Source organism: Crocodylus porosus, unplaced genomic scaffold, assembly GCF_001723895.1.
Source record: "Crocodylus porosus isolate Cpor-Errol unplaced genomic scaffold, CroPor_comp1, whole genome shotgun sequence".
Classification (NCBI taxonomy): Eukaryota; Metazoa; Chordata; order Crocodylia; family Crocodylidae; genus Crocodylus; species Crocodylus porosus.
Window position 1 is genome coordinate 80,527,638 of NW_017728918.1, and position 16,114 is coordinate 80,543,751.

Genomic DNA, 16,114 nt, shown 5'->3' on the forward strand with positions numbered 1-16,114 from the left:
GCACTGTTTGGCTCTAGACCCTCAGGTCCTATCTCCAGCACTTCTAGGACAGCACTGGAGCCTCCACCTCCCCAATATCCCAAACCCAAACCACAGGTTTAGTTCATAGATTCATAGATGCTAGGGGCTGGAAGGGACCTTTTGAGATCATCAGGTCCAGCCCCTCTGTGCTTGGGCAGGAAAGACTGCTGGGGTCAGATGAGTGCCTAGATGTTTCTTGAAGATATCCTGTGTAAGTGAGTGTACCACATCTGGAGGGAGTCTATTCCAGACCCTGGACACTTGAGTCCATAATTTGGTGTCATGTGCAAACTTTGCCAGTCTGCTTTTAACACCCAAAACTATTGTGCACACAAGGCATACAGTGTGAATTAAAAACAAGCAGGAGTCTCATCAGGGGATAAGGCACAATGCCACATTTATTGGAACACTAAACAGGCAATGAATAAAGAACACAAAGGTTATTTGCTTCACTCATTCATTCATACAAAAGAAACAAACACACACACAGACAGTGTTATCAAGTTCTAAAATCACTCAAGTCAGTCTGGTGGCCAGCCAGACCAACCACGAAGGATGGAGTCAGGTCTTGTTGGACGCATCCAAAACTCCTTGCAGGTGGAAAGACCCAAAGCCTTGACTTTGTGCTCATTCTATACAGTAATAGCTGTTCATTCAAACCTATGGATTCCACCAAGTCAGACATGAAGGTCATTCTCCTTGTCCTGTTGGCAGGCTGGGATTGGTAGGACATGATCTTTTGACTTTGTGGTCTGCAATCTTCAGGGGGTCATTGCTTGCAGTCTTCAGCCGTCAGGATGAAACATGATCTAGTATTTGGTAATCCTTAACTGCTGACTTGACATCGCGCAGCCTTCATCTGTTAAACCACAGACGGCTGTTTTCACCTGCTGCAAGATGACTGTATTCCTTCATGTTGCCACACATATACATATATAATTCATTCTTTCATTACCTCTTTCCACATAAGCCAGACATACCACAAACCTTACACAAGCATTTTCCTTATACTAAATTTAAGTTCTAAAATCATGAGACCAAAAGGTCAAATATATCTAAAATCATGAGACCAACAGGAAAAATATATTTATGCTACGCAACGGGAAATTTAAAATAGATGGTTAATTCCAGAACACTAATAATGACTGATCAAAATATTATAAAAAGTAAATCATAACAAGATTAACTTTATCTTAATGGCTAAATATTTCATTATATAAAAAGAAAAATGACAATCTAAGCAATAAAAGCAATGATAGTTATTGCAACACTACAAAACCAACTAAAGAAATAGATTCCATAAATAAGGCAAACAAAAGAAAGCAAGGAACTAAGCATCCACTTAGCACCCACAAATTCCAGTCTCTGGTAATATACAAAAAATAATTTTCTAAATTAAAAACAGTGTTCTTTCCAACATTACTCTCTCCCTAGGCAATAAAGCCTCACTTGTAGGCCTTTCCTTGCTCAGCAGTTTCCCTCTCAGCTTCCCCGTGGCTGGGTCATCACACTTCTGTTTCAGGAACTCCAAGCTGTGGCTTCTCCTTCTCTTCTACAGATGCTGACTCCAACCCCACAAAAATACTCTTCTCTCCCCACTTTCCTGTCCTCCAGTTGAGGTTTAAGTAGCCAGGTGTCTGTCCTCCCTTTCCTAGGCTCTGAGCACCTGTGAACAAGCTGCTAATCATTTAATCACTGCCCCATTGCATCTTTAAAGAGACCTCCTTTCTTAACTTCATCTCTGTCATTTCTTAGCCTCTGCCCTCCTTGTCTCTCTTTCCCTTAAAATCAGTAACAGGGTAAGGGTTCCTGTTATAGCCATAGGCCCACTTCGGTAACATCTCCGTACTTACTCCTTCCTTTTCTAGTGTTCATGTAGAGCAACTTTTCAATTATGAGACATCTGCTTATGAAAAAAAAGACTGAATATCATTTCACTTCTTCCTCCTTGGATATATGTCTTGATAAAGAAGAAAGCAATGAAGTAGCTGACTTTTAAGTAACAGTCTTATGATGTTCTGTCCTTTACTATATCTAGTATACAAGCATAATGGTGAGTGTGGAGCATAAGGAGCAGTCATCTTGTATTGATACAAAACAAATGGAGATTAGCAGTAAGGCCTGGAATGTGAAGAATCATTCTCTATATTTCTGATAAACTTGTGATCATTCTGTCTATTTCTACACTGGAGATTATTTTTGAGGAAGAATGTGTGGAAAGAATGGTATTGCTGCTTCTTTGCCCTGCAACTTGTGTTCACATGTAAGTACAAAGTGTGTTTAAAATGATGCTAAACCAGAGCGATAGCATTTCGCTCTAATATTTTGCAATTTTTCCCCATAGAACTATGATGAATCAGATTCTGATAGACTTACCAGTCCAGAGCAACCTTTTCACCAACATCTTATATTTAGGACCTGGTATGATCCATTCTGCCAACTGTATCTTTCCAGCTTCAAAATAGCACCCCTCCCCAGCATAAAAGAAAGTGTAGTGAACTGAAAATGTCTTTTGCCCTTCTCTTCAGTTTGCCCCCACAAACAGTCTCAGACCAGTACTGTTTCTCAGTCTAGCTGGGTCCAGGTTTTAACTTTTTTTTCCACTCCACTCTGTACTCCTTGCTCCTCCTGTCCTATCTTCTTCTTATAGCCCTTTCTCTCTTTAGCCTTCATTGCCTGGGATTTTGCTCTTTTGACTTTCCTGTACTCCGTTGAATTCTTCTCTCTGCCTGGCTAAGTTTCCTGCCCACATGTATTAAGAGAGATAAATGTTCCTCTCAACTTCTTTTACCCCTTTTCTTTGCCTGTCTGACACTGGTATATCCCACTGCAGAGGTTTTAGCTAGTAGAGGGTCATTTCATTAAACTGCTTCTCTGTTAAGTGAGCTTCAAGAAAATAAATAATAATAAAAACCAGTTCCTGTTTCAGACAGATGGTGCTTCTTTAAATGCAGAGAAACAGTCAATTAACCTTTCTTATGTTACATTGTTTTTCTCCAAATATACATTTTCTGTTGATAGCTAATTATTATTTTAACACATGTGTGAAGTTCGCAGAATTGCTCTTTCTAGTTACTGCCTAGCACAAACAAGGGAAAAGATATTTATAAAAATAATTTGGAAAAATTAAGATTGTGCATAAGGGATGATTAATGTCATTTACTTGTTTTCATGCTAGATGATGGCAAGTGACATCATAGCAAGGATTATTATGTGTAGCATGACTTACAGGAAGCCAGAAATAATAATAATAACTAAGAATGCAATACTCTGCTTAATGTACTCTGATTAATGTAAAACTTTTCTCTTTTTAGAAAAGGGCATACTCCTTCGTGAATGGATCATGCTAGAATATTAGTCATGATTCTGTTGAATTGATCATGTGATTTCTTGTTTTAAACACAGACAAATGATAGTTTCGACATTTATTTCCACAATTTACAACATATTTTGAGCTTATTATTACAACTGTTTTTGGCTATCAATGTTTACATTATTTAAAAAATAAACCAAACTAACCTCAGCTTTTATTCTTCTTCTTGTAACGCTCTCCCACCCCCCATCCATACACTAGCATTAGGATTTATAGTACTTAATAGTGATGTCTGTGCTCCATAAAGGACCAAAGTGATTTTGGATCTTTGTTTCAGGCTCTTAGGTACTTGTCAGTGTGGACCACCACTGACAGGTTCTTATATGAAACGTGTCCAGTCTTTCTCATCTGGAAGAAGAGATAATTATATCCTAGGCCTTGAAACTGGGGGAGAAAAGAGGTTATCTCCAGAGAAAAATATTAAAGACATTTCTGCTGACCTACTACTCTGCTTATTCCTTAACTCCTCCCAGTCTTCTTAGCAGAAGCAGGAACAAAAATGCTTTCATGTCCCTCTGCAGATGTTGGGATGATGGGTGTGGCACACGAGTTGATTAGCCCAGTTCAGAATGCATGGACGTCTGAAACAGCCTGGTCACATAGTCTGATTACAATCTTAGAAAGATTCCTCTTCACAATTTGTAGAAAATTTTAGTATTTCTTATAACCTTTCCCATTTTTGGCTTTTTGTATGCTGTTATAGGTAGCTTTTGTGCAAAGCAGAGCGCAGCATGTTTGGTCAGGCACCCCCCAGCTGACCACTTTTACTTTTGCTGCTAGCTTTAGCTAAAGACCCACCGTTAAGTGTCCTCACCTCTGCTGCACCTGAGTTAAGACCACAGCACCACCATCCCGGGTTGGAAGAAATGCAAAGTTAAACAAATAAACTGCTACTTGGTTTTTCACTGGTTTCATGCCTTGAGCTTGCAAGGCTTCTCCCAGGCTTTACTTGCCCTGTAGCCTCTTATCTTTCAGAGGCTTTGAGGATCTGCAGGGCTTATACAAACGAGCAAATGAACAAAAGAGAACTTGTGCTCACAGTCCCTCCCTGCAGCTGCTAGACCTCCTTAACCTCAAGTTCTGGGAAGCCTTGGTTTCTGCTGGTGCAGCCAGTGAGGCTGCTTTCAGCATCCTTTTATTTCCCCCCTGCCCCCCGCTGGTTCATGTGGCTGGCTCTCCCTCACTCCTCACACTTGGGTTAGCTCCCTTGATGGGAGGTTTGCCTCTACTGAGTCCCTCCAGCTCTCCGGCGGGTGTGGGGGAATTAGGATCACCATATGTCTGGGTTTTCCTGGACACGTGCTCTTTTTTGGCCTCTTGTCCTCCTGTCCAGGCAGGTTTTTAAAATGCAAGCAAATGTCCAAGTTTTTGCTCTGCCTCTGACTTTTCCCTGGCACTTGCAGCTTGGTTGCTTGGGGCTGCATGGCAAGGTGATTGGCTGTTGGGGGATCACATGCTCTGCGCATGGGCTCATGGACACTGGCACCTGCTCAGAGAGACAGTGGGTGTGTGCATGTGCATGTGTGCACACATGAGAGCTGTGTGGGCAGCAGGGCTGGGGGGGCGGGGGCTGTGGATCGGGAGTGAGGGACACTGACACGGTTGGGGCAGCAATGGGCTGTGGGATGGGAGTGAGAGGCACTGGCAGGGCTGGAGGGCAGGGTACAGTCAGTCAAGTGTGAGAGGCAGCAGCAGGGCTGGGAGGCTGTGGCTTAGGAGTGAGGCAGGTCCCAAGCATATCGCTACCTCCCCACAATCATATAGTCCTTCCCCCTCTCCCCCATCTCCCCACAGACCCTTGTCTCCCCTCCTTCCCCTCTCCCCTGCAGGTGTTCTCTTTTTTGATACTGGAAATACAGTAACCCTAGAGGGAATGCTTTCAGGGTGTGGGGCTCTTCGGGCCCCTCTGGACCAAGGTGATTGCCTTTTTCAGCTTAGAAGGTGGGATACTTGCCTTACTTCTCCTCGCCCCTGCCATTGGCATGGCTGGACCAGAGCCAAATAGGGCTGGGGTGGATGCAGGCTGCATCCTGCAGGCTCAGGGCTCCCCACCCTGTGGCTCTACCCACAGGAGCCCTGAACATGCCAGGTGCCCCCTGCCTTCCTGGCAGCACTGGGCAGCACAACTCCATGCTACCATGCTCCCTGCTGCTACTGGGGGTGAACCGCTATGGCAGTGTAGGGCTTCCAGGGGAAAGGCAGCAGGGAAGGGAGCCCCAAGCCTGTAGCAGGCAGCATGCATCCACCCCAACACTGCATACAATTTGGAGGGGGGCATGTGCTGCCCATGCCCCCTTGGGGAGTGCACACAGCAGCAGAGAGCTGACCCCACACATCCCCCATACCCTTGGATGAGCTGCCTATGGCTGTCCTGCTCCTTCCCCTGGCCCTGTGGCCCCATGCACTTCCCTGGCTGAGCAGCACCCCCACTACCTCGCTCACCGTGGAGGCCTTGATCTGCTCCCCTGTGTACCCTCCGCACCACACCCTTCCCCGCATAGATGTACGTGCAGGGAGCTGCATTCCAGGCTGTCCATTTATCTTCCAGACCATGTCCATGTGTGTGAGTGCCTACATGCACATGGCACCCCTGCATTCTGCTCCCAGCAGTCCTTTGCAAGCTTGATTCTTGCCCTCCTGCAAGGGGAAACCCAGATCCCTGCATGATGCTATGAATCCAGGACAAATGCTGTCCCAGAGTCATGCAGCCCGGGACTGGGACTTAATGATCTCATTCCGGGACTGTCCTGCCCAATTAGGGATGGGTGGTCACCCTACTCCACATCCATAGTAGCAGGGCCAGGCCCTGTTACAATTTATTAATTTATTTGTTTGTTTGTTTTACTATAAACTTTTATTTATTTTCTTTTGGAACAAATTCATCCTTAAATGGAGTTCAGATAAAAAATTATTGAGTCTCCGCCCTTAAGTTCCTTTTAAGGTTGATTTTTATTGCTTTGTTTTAATGCAGTATCAAGATTTGGAGACAGAGTGCATGTAAAGACTAATATTCTAATTGCCAAAATAATCTTTCTTTCTAAATTACACTAAACTTTTCAAAGCCATTATGTCTGCTAAACATGACTTTTTCCACAGTTGCCAAACGTGCCATCACATTGTTCCAGATTTTGGCCTTTGGAGATGTCCTACTCTTCCAATACAGTAACATAATTTTGCATTACACTAATAAGACCACTGTAGGTGTGCAATTTGAGCATTCAGTTTGAATTCCTTAGGGATGTACCCAAGAACACATTTGCCAAAGGTATCAGTGCTGTGTTCAAAAACATGTTAACTCTAGTTATTATCAATTATTTTTGGAAGAAATTGTAAGGCATGGCCAGAACATGTGACCAAACATTGTTTGCAATATATAATATCTCTAATGTTTTTATACTGGTAGTATGTTTAGTTTTTAAGTTTACATGGAGCCCAAAACAGACAAAAATGATCTTTCTTGTATAAGATAAAGTCCAAGTTCAATCGTTGATATTTGAATATTGTGAATTGCTTATTTCCCTTGGGATACTGTCATCTGGATACCTAGGTCTTCATTCCACTTCAGTCATAAATAGTGTGCATCAGGTCTGTTATGTGACATTATATATTCATAGAGTCATAGTACAGAAAAGGAAAGAGAAGCAAATTTCAAGGTAAAAAATGATAGTCTGTAGTATTTGCTACACCTAAAACTTCAGGTGGAAACTGATTTTTCTAATATTTGAGATAACTGCATATATGGCCATTCAACTATTCTTCAGAAAGTCAAATTCATCAATAATGGATATTCTCTGTAGAACAAAATATCCATACATTTCCTCAAATGGTATATCTGAGAAACTAAAAGACTGGTTTTCAGCAAAGTATTTATTTGGTAAATGCTTAACTTTAAGCACATGCTTAAGTCCCATGTCTGCAATGGCTTAGATAGTTCCCCTAGTCATGCCTATGTCTTTTTTCTGCTCTCAAAGAAATATAAATAAAAACTAATTCTCTCTCTTTTTTCCCCTAACCAGTAAATGAGCAAGATCTCAGAGAAAAATGAAGGATGCCAAGGAACACTTAAAATGCTTAATATGATATTAAAAAAACCCTTGTTTGATAAATAGGAGTTTGCATGACAAAGTATTTTATTTTTCTATACTCCTGTCTCCATTATTTAACTTCTGATTTCATTGCTAAAAGGATTTGTTATTTTGCCAGTTCATATGACTTTCAGTGTACATAAAATACATATTATAGTGGAACATGCTGTAAGGTATATTTTCACATACTAAGAATTACTTTATATAACTGATAAACAATGTGTGTTTAATTAGTGGTGTGATTTCCTTACCCTCCTGAAATGAATTTAAAATATTTTGTATAATCTAATGAAAATAATTTTCAAGGTGGATTAGGAGCTTATGCTTTAGGTAGACTTTCATTCCTGTCCAGAGAGCCAACACAATGTCAGTGCATCACATGAAGTCAATGCAAAGCTCCTTATATCTTTGACAACTGTACTTTGTGGGTAGTTAATATGCACTGCTTGGATTTTGACATTATAACTGCTCATCAGTAGCAGCAATCCTTCACAGTCAAGGATGATTATCTTCCACAATTGTCTTATCTTTGGCCACAAGATAAGAAAAGACAATTGTGGAATAAGGAGGCCAGTCCAGGATTGACAGGGTCTACTGAAACTTAGGCATGTGTTTCCTCAATGGGTGGATGACTCTGGATTCCTGATTCAGTCCATGCCATTCTGTTTCTGCCACTACTACTTTTCCTGTTGTCATTGTGAGGTTTCAAAGTACTGAGATCCTTGAAGAAAACTCTTTCTGGGTGACAGCCTCACATGAGTTGATGTCAATGTTGCATTTTTCAAGTTGGCCTTGAGGATGTCCTTGAAGTGCATTCCCCGCCCTCCTCTTGAGTGTATGTGTTGATTGAGCTGGAAAATTAAAACTTGCTTTGGAAGCCTGGAGTCAGACATCCAGATGATGTGGCCAGCTCAGCAAAGTTGATGCTGAATGATCATTGCCTTGATGCTCATGCTGTTTACTTGTGAGAGGATGTTAATGTTGGTATGTTTGTCTTCCCACTGGATTCAAAGGATATTCCTAAGGCAGTGTGGATGGTATTTCTCTATCACCTTGAGGTGTTGTCATCCACCATTTAGCTTGGTACAGTAAGGTATGGATCATGACTGCTTATAAACCATGAGATTAATTTTGAATCTGATTTCACAATCTTCAAATACTAATTTCCTCAGGTGTCTGAAGGCTGTACTCGCACATCTGAGGCAATGTTGGATTTCTTTGTTGATCTCAGCCTTCCATGAGAGATGGCTTCTGAGGTATGGGAAATACTCAACGTTCTCCAGAATCTCACCATAAATATGAATTACTGGAAGTGGGGACTGCTCATTAAAAGCTTGTTGATGGAGAATCTTAGTCTTCTGAATGTTAACCATGCGTCCAATTTTCTTATATGCCTTAGTAAAGATGTCAATGATTGCCTGAAGGTCTGCTTCTGACTGAGCACACACTACAACACTATCAACTTACTGGAACTCAATGATTGAGGTTGGGGTAATCTTGGTGTTGGCTCAGAGTCAGCTGAGATTAAAGAGCTACCATCATCTGGTAGTTTAGCTTCACTCTGAGTGGAAGCTTGTTGGTGGTCAGATGTAAGTAATATTGTGAAGAGTTTGGGATCAATGAAGCAGCCTTGCTTAACTTCCATTTTAACCTTAAGGGGATCTGTGATAGATGTGTTACTGGGAAACACCACTCACATACCATCATGGAACAGGCAAAGAAAGGTGATAAATTTCTGTGGGCATCCATACTTCAGAAAGATCCTTCACAGCGCTTCTTGGTTGACAGAGTTGAAGGTTTTTGTGAGGTCAAAGAAGGCCATGTAGAGGGGTTTATGTTGTTCCCAGCATTTTTCCTGAACCTGGTGAGCAGTGAAGATCATATCAGTTCTGCCTCTTGATGCCCTAAACCCCCACTGAGATTCTGGGAGGAACTCTTCAGCAAGAGGAAGGAGATAATTCAAGAAGGTTCTTGCAATGATCTTTCCTGTGGTGATCCCTCTGCAATTTCCACAGTTAGACCTGTCTCCATTCTTGAAGGTTGTCATGACCATGGCATCCCTGAGGCCATCTGGGATTTCCTCATCATTCCAAATCTTTATAATGGGGGCATGGAGCTGTGATGTAAACTTCTGTCTCTGCTTCCTGAAAATTTCAGCAGGGATTCCAGCTGCCCCAGATGCCTTGCCATTCTCCATCTGCTGGATGGATTTCCTCACCTCATTAAGGGTTGGAAGGATTCCAAGATCATCTCTGACCTGGTGTTGTGGGATGGAGTTGATAGCACTCTCATCAACAACAGAGTCTCAATTGAGAAGGTCTTAAAAATGTTCCTTCCAGTGGGCATTGATGGGGATCCCCTTTCCTTGATCAGGTCTCCTCCATCCTTAGATCTCAAGGGGGTTGGTCCCTGAGTACTTGGGCTCTAAATGGCTTTGCTGGCACTAAAAAGATTGGCATATCATGGATGTCAATGAGATGTTGAATCTCCTTCTCCTTGTCCTCCCATCATCTGTTCTTCATATCGTAAGTCCTCCTTTGGACCACTGCTTTGGCTTATTAGAGACTGAATTTCTTTTGCTTAGATTGGTGTTGTTCTGCCAAGCACAAAAGGCGTTGTGCTTATGGATAGTAAACTCTTGGATCTCCCCATCATTTTCATCAAACCAGTCTTGATGTTTTCCTGGTACTGAATCCAAATGTCTCTTCACCAGCACTGATGACAGTGGACTTGAAGGCATCTAAGCAGTGGTGACATTCTCCTATTGTTGTTGATTGGCATTTGCCAATTTTCTGTTGAGGCACTGGTGGAAGAGGTCTTGCTTGATTGGGTCTTTGAGTCCTTTGAAGTTGACCTTCCATCAGCATTGCTTCTGCTGCAGCTATTGTTTGGCGGACAGTTTGAATAACATAACTGAGGAGATGAGTTGGTGATAGGTCCAGCAATCATCAGCTACTAACATAGCTTGAGTGATGTGGACATCTTTGTGATTCTGGACACAACAATGATGTATTCAATCAAGCACCAATGTTTAGATCGTGGGTGTTGTCATGATGTCTTGTATCTGCTTTTCTGGTGTTTGCGATGGTGGTCTATGTTCTACACATTTGGTCAAGAAAAGGATGCTGTTGGAATTGACCTTGTTCACTCTTTCCTTGCTGAGGTTTCTGTTCCAGAGGTTTGAGTCTCTTCCTAAATCTGGTGTTGAAATCACGAAGCAGAATAAGTATGTATCCCTCTGGAGCATCAGAGAAAACTTGGATAGCATGGAATTGGCATAAAATTCCTCCTTGGTTTTTCATTGACAGCATCAAGAGTTGGGGATGTGCATTGATGACAGTGGCATATTGGCTCCATGCCAATTTGAGATGGAGAGTCATGAGGCACTTTTTAAGTCTGACAGGGAACTTATTGAGTTAGTTTTTGTGTTCATTCTTAATGGCAAAAAGCCAGGTCCATGAAGTCAGTGTCGTCCTTCCTGCTTGCCCTTTCAGAAGAGGGTATAGTCACCTCCTTGTTCTTTGAACTGTCCATTTCCCACATTCTGGGTCTTGCTTAGTGCAGCAAAGTCAGTGTTATGTCACCTGAGTTCTCAAACCACAATTGTAGTTTTGCACTGTGTGTGTTCACTATTAGGATTGTCCTGATGTTCCAGGTCCTGAAAATGATTGTGTGTAACTATTATGTGTTGTGTGGATACAATATATCTGGGTTTTAACAACTGATTTCTGTGATTTCTAAATCCCAGGGAGAGAGAAAAGATGAACTGTAATGGATCTCAGTATATAACAGATGGCTTCTTTGAAAAGGCTGGATATTTAAGGATGTTACAATATGGGCATAGCTTGCCATTTTCTCCACTACACGGAACACAAATATATCAACTACCCATAATATTCATATTATTAATTCAAGATTAGGCATCTAACACCATACAAAATAAATTATCTTGCTATTCCCCCTCCCTGAAAATAACTTATATAAACTCTCAGTGGATAAATCACCTCCATTTACTTTAAGAAAAACCTCTTTACATTTTGTATATGTGATCAATAAATACACGGTCCCTGAAGTTGGAAGAGATTATTCAAATTTAACCTGATCAACTATATAAACCATTGAAACAACTCACTGATGCATTATTAACTTTAACCTCTTAGTATGGATATTTTGAATGCGATATGCAAAAATGCAATGTTAATCAAATAAATCTGTTAAAACTCAAAATTGTTATCAATGAAGTTAAGAATCGGTCAATTGCACTTGAAAACTTAAGGTTCTGCCCATTATTGAAAGTGCACCCTGTTTAAATATTTAAGGCCCAGATTTCTCTCTATATCTGGCATTATATCACACTAGGGCCTTTTTTTTAACTATAAACTTACTAATTTATTAGATTATGTTAAGGAAAAAAATGTATGCTTGTGAAATAATTTTCTTATCATTTGGAGTTTTCTTTTATATTCTGTTATATATTCTGTTACTTTTATATTCTTTTATGTCCTTCTATATTCTTTTATATTCTGGTAAATGCTTTTTTATAGGACAATTTCCCAGTGTTTTTTGTTGATGCACAGTATCTATGTTCCCCTTAGTCATCATTGCAAATATTGTGGTTGTGAGATTCAGTAGTTTTTAAAATTATTCTAAACTTTTATTCACTGGGAAGCCAATGTAAAATTAGGCCCTGATCTTGAAGATACACTACTAATTTGCTAAAATAATTCTGCTACACTTTCTCACAGTTAAGTCATATTGATAAATGAGGCAATGTGACCAGGTTGACTAAAGATAACATTAACATTATGTAACATATGTTACATAAACAAAACCAATTACATATTATATAAATAATTTAATCTGAATATAATAATTACCCTCTTGGTTCATATAATGTGGGTCATTCACTATGATTAGTGGCCAACCTGATTTGAAAATGTATAGGACTATTACAGTACGTTCTTCATATATCTCAAGTGCTATAGGCTTGCTTATATAGACTCATGCTTTTACATAAACAACCAGGATTCAATGTGAAGCAGCAACCAAAGCTTCAAATAAAATGAAATAAATTGAAAACAAACAAGAAGATATTTAAATCCATGGTGAGCCCACATCTCAAAAGCTGTGTCTGGATGCAGTCACCCAGTCTCACAAATGGAAGACAACAGGTTTTCAGGGGTATAGAATCTAACCATAGGAGAAGAGACTGAAAAAAACTAGCTTGAATCAGCTTGGAAAAGACATGTTTGAGTGACAGGGTTGCCAGGGTAGTTTTAATAATAAGTTAGGCAAGAATTTTTTTGGGATGGCTGGGATAGAAATGATTCTGCCTCAGGCAGGGGGTTGAACTAGATTGACCTCCTAAGGTCCCTTCTTGATCTGCTTTTCTATCACTGAGGGAGATACGATGGAGGCCTGTAAAATCTTGGGATCACTCTAACCTGTTTCTTATACTCTTCCTCTAAAATCTCTGCTATTTGTCACTGTGAGGGTAGGATTACATTACAGTTAGACCGTGTTAAGAGCAGTTAAAATGTAAATGATCATACAGTATTAAGGCTCATTAGCAAGTGCTAAGTGCCCTGTACATGTCTCAAAGTTGCACCATTTTGGGCAAGGGTTAGCTTTGAGCTGTGCTACCCAGTTTGAGTTAACTTTTGACTGTTCAACAGAGATAAAACCACCAACTTGTAGCCCTGTGGTATTCCAGGACACACTGCTACAAGTTGCATGGGATGACCCTTCTCCTTACTCCCTTAGGCTAACCATATGAAAAACCTGGCAAGCCAGGACATCATTTGGGAAATCTGGGGGACTGCCCTCACCCTACACTCTCACAAGTTGGTAGGGATTGGAGTGCATGCTGGGTAGATGGTCCTGACTGCCTGGAAGGTGCTCCATACCACTGTGACTCCCAGCCAGACTGCACGCCATGTCTCTGCATTTTCAGGACACCCACTATAATTCTCAAAAGTTGGCTGGGACCAGCCTCAGAAATCCAGGACTGTCCTAGTTAAACTGGGTGATGTGGTCATCCTGTTTTTACTGCAGCTACAGAGCTGCTGACTATGGCAGGCATAGAGCAGACTTACCAGCTCCTAGCTATGCCCTTGCTCACCAGCCCTCTAACATCAGGTCTGAGCAGTGCATGTTAGAGAGGATATTAAGCCTTAACATACCACTGCTCACAGGATGTGCTAACTTTAACATAAGGCAACATTCCTTACTGTTAACACATGCTTATTGTAGCATGTAATCTTGCCTTCAGCACACAGGATACTGGGCTAGATGGGCCCGGTACAGTGGTTCTTATGTTATCATGTTTCATCCCTGCAGCCAAACTATCCAGGAATGTTGTTACAGGTAGTATAAGTACTGTCTTGCAAATGTGTTTTAACAACTGTGGTCTTCACAAACCCAGGAAACTCTGGGCCTAGAATTTATTTTTTCTTTTAATAGACCAAATATATAGCTCTGAATTAGCTACTGACCCTAATTGCCTGAAGTTGTTCTGGTACCTCAAGCAGTAGAGGTTTATGCTGTTAGATCCTCAAATTCTTCAATCCCTTTACATACCCTTGGTATCATTACACTGAGGCAGTGAGCCAAAAGCATCCCTCCAAAATATTGTTCCTTGTTTATCTCACCTGGTTCTTCCTCTGAATGAATTAGACACTCCTTACAAAGTTTCAGGAAAACCCATTTGAAGATTCATGTCAAACTAAATCCAATAAGAGCTTAAGTGACCCAAGTAACAGGAGAAAGGACAGTGATACATGTTTGGTGAATAGTCAACCAAGCAAATGTGTATTTTAATGCTAAATCATGGAAAAATACATTATTCAACATGGAACCTGAAGCTATGTTGCCTACAAGCTACAGCACTAACCAGGGCTAATGTAAAAGAGCAAAACATCATGCTACTGGTAAATCTCTGCAGTTTCATTCTGAGCACTTACCAGTATTGTTAGGAAAAAATGAAAAATATTCTTATTCAAACACTCAAAAAGAAAGCCCTCCCTTTATTGAAGTTCAAATCTTTGCAGAAATTTTTAGTCAAATTTTAGGAAAAAATGTGTTTGTTATTACTTTTTTGAAAATCTGACCTTTTATCAAAATTCAAAATGTCACTGACTGATTCTATAGTTGGGGCAAAATGTGGAAACTTTCAATCAGCTCTTCTTAATGGTTACTGCCAATTTTTCCTCAGAAAGTCAAGAGGCATACAGGCTCTGTGGTCTGATGTATGGTGCTAGAGGGTTTGCTTTGATAAATTTGAATTAGACTGTCCATCATTGGACAACTTTAATTGTTTCTTGTAGGACAAGAAGCTTCAATGGTATGTGATTTTTGGATTTTGCAAAGACTCTTTCAGGATCTCTTTTGAGTCTGCCAGTGTCCTGGGGTAAATCACTTAGCACCAAGATCCTCACATAAAAGATGACAATGGTGATGATGATGATGATGCCTTTTGTGAAGTAATTTTTGAGGTATGGTAAGTGTTAATGGTGATAAGAATACTTCCCAGGATCTTTTTTGAATCCACTATTCTCATGTGGATCAGAGATTCAGTCTAAATTATTGTTGGGCTACAGATTACAGCTTGGCATGACCTGAGCCTGAGCAACAAGGAGAGACTTGAAATAAAGGAATTTCTGTTGCAATTCAGCACAGATGAAATTGTGCACTACTGTTACTCCCCGTGTGCCTAAACCATCACCCTCAAGGACACTTCAAGGACTAAAATACCACATTGCCTCTCTCCCTCTCCTCTCCCCACTCCCCTTTACAAAGGCCTTGTTTGGGGGCAAGAGACTGGATACTAACAAACAATGAGAAATGATCATTAATAATAAACCAAAGTGGGCTGAGCCACCAAGTACAGGGACATCAAAATCTTATTCGTTCTGCTAGTTTTCCCACCCCTGGCTAACTGGAACTAACGGGGACAGATATCTGCACTGCAGGGCCAAGGACAAGCATAGGTGAATTGGGTGGCTGCCCAGAGCCTGGACAGAAGCGGGGCCCAAAATGGTATATATATTTTTATTGTTATCATTATCTCTGGCGAAGCAGGGCTCAATATTAAAACTTTTCCCGGGGCCACCAGGAGTCTAGGTACAGTGCTGCTGTACTGCCTGGATTGTCTATCACTGTCCCTATCTCCTCCTGGGCCCAGCCACATTGGTTTTTCTCAGCTCCCTGACCCCAGAGGGCTTCTGGAAGATCCCTTCTGCTCAGCCCCAGCCTCTTAACCTCTTTCCTTCCCCTCCTGAAGTGAGCACAGGAGTTATGATCATTTTAAGGGGAGGGGCTCGTTCCAGGCCCAGGTTCCCCGGGATCCCAGGCGGAGGCAAGCAAAGCGCCTCACGAATTTGCTGCCGGCCTCTTGGAAGTCATGAAGCCACGTCCTGCGGGGGCCGATTAAGCTGCAAGTCACAGCAGCCGGAGCCCCAGCGCCGGCGAGGCAGCCGCTGCCTGCTCTCGGCCCCACAATGGCATCATTGACTATTTATTTACTCGGCACAACAAGGCTGCTGTTTGCTTCAGTACAGGAGCTTTTCAGCCAGCATAAAAAAAAGAGAGAGAGAGAGAGAAACACCCCTAACACTTTGATGCAGTTTGAGACTCC

The 16,114-nt window shown here is 41.5% G+C and overlaps 1 long non-coding RNA gene across 1 annotated transcript; it reads left to right on the forward strand.

Annotated features, from left to right (window-relative positions):
- Positions 1 to 1,465: 1,465 nt before the first annotated feature.
- Positions 1,466 to 5,923, forward strand: LOC109312238. The gene is made up of 3 exons (XR_002101768.1): positions 1,466 to 1,555; positions 3,985 to 3,988; positions 5,912 to 5,923. It is a non-coding gene; the product is annotated as an uncharacterized LOC109312238 (long non-coding RNA).
- Positions 5,924 to 16,114: the final 10,191 nt, after the last annotated feature.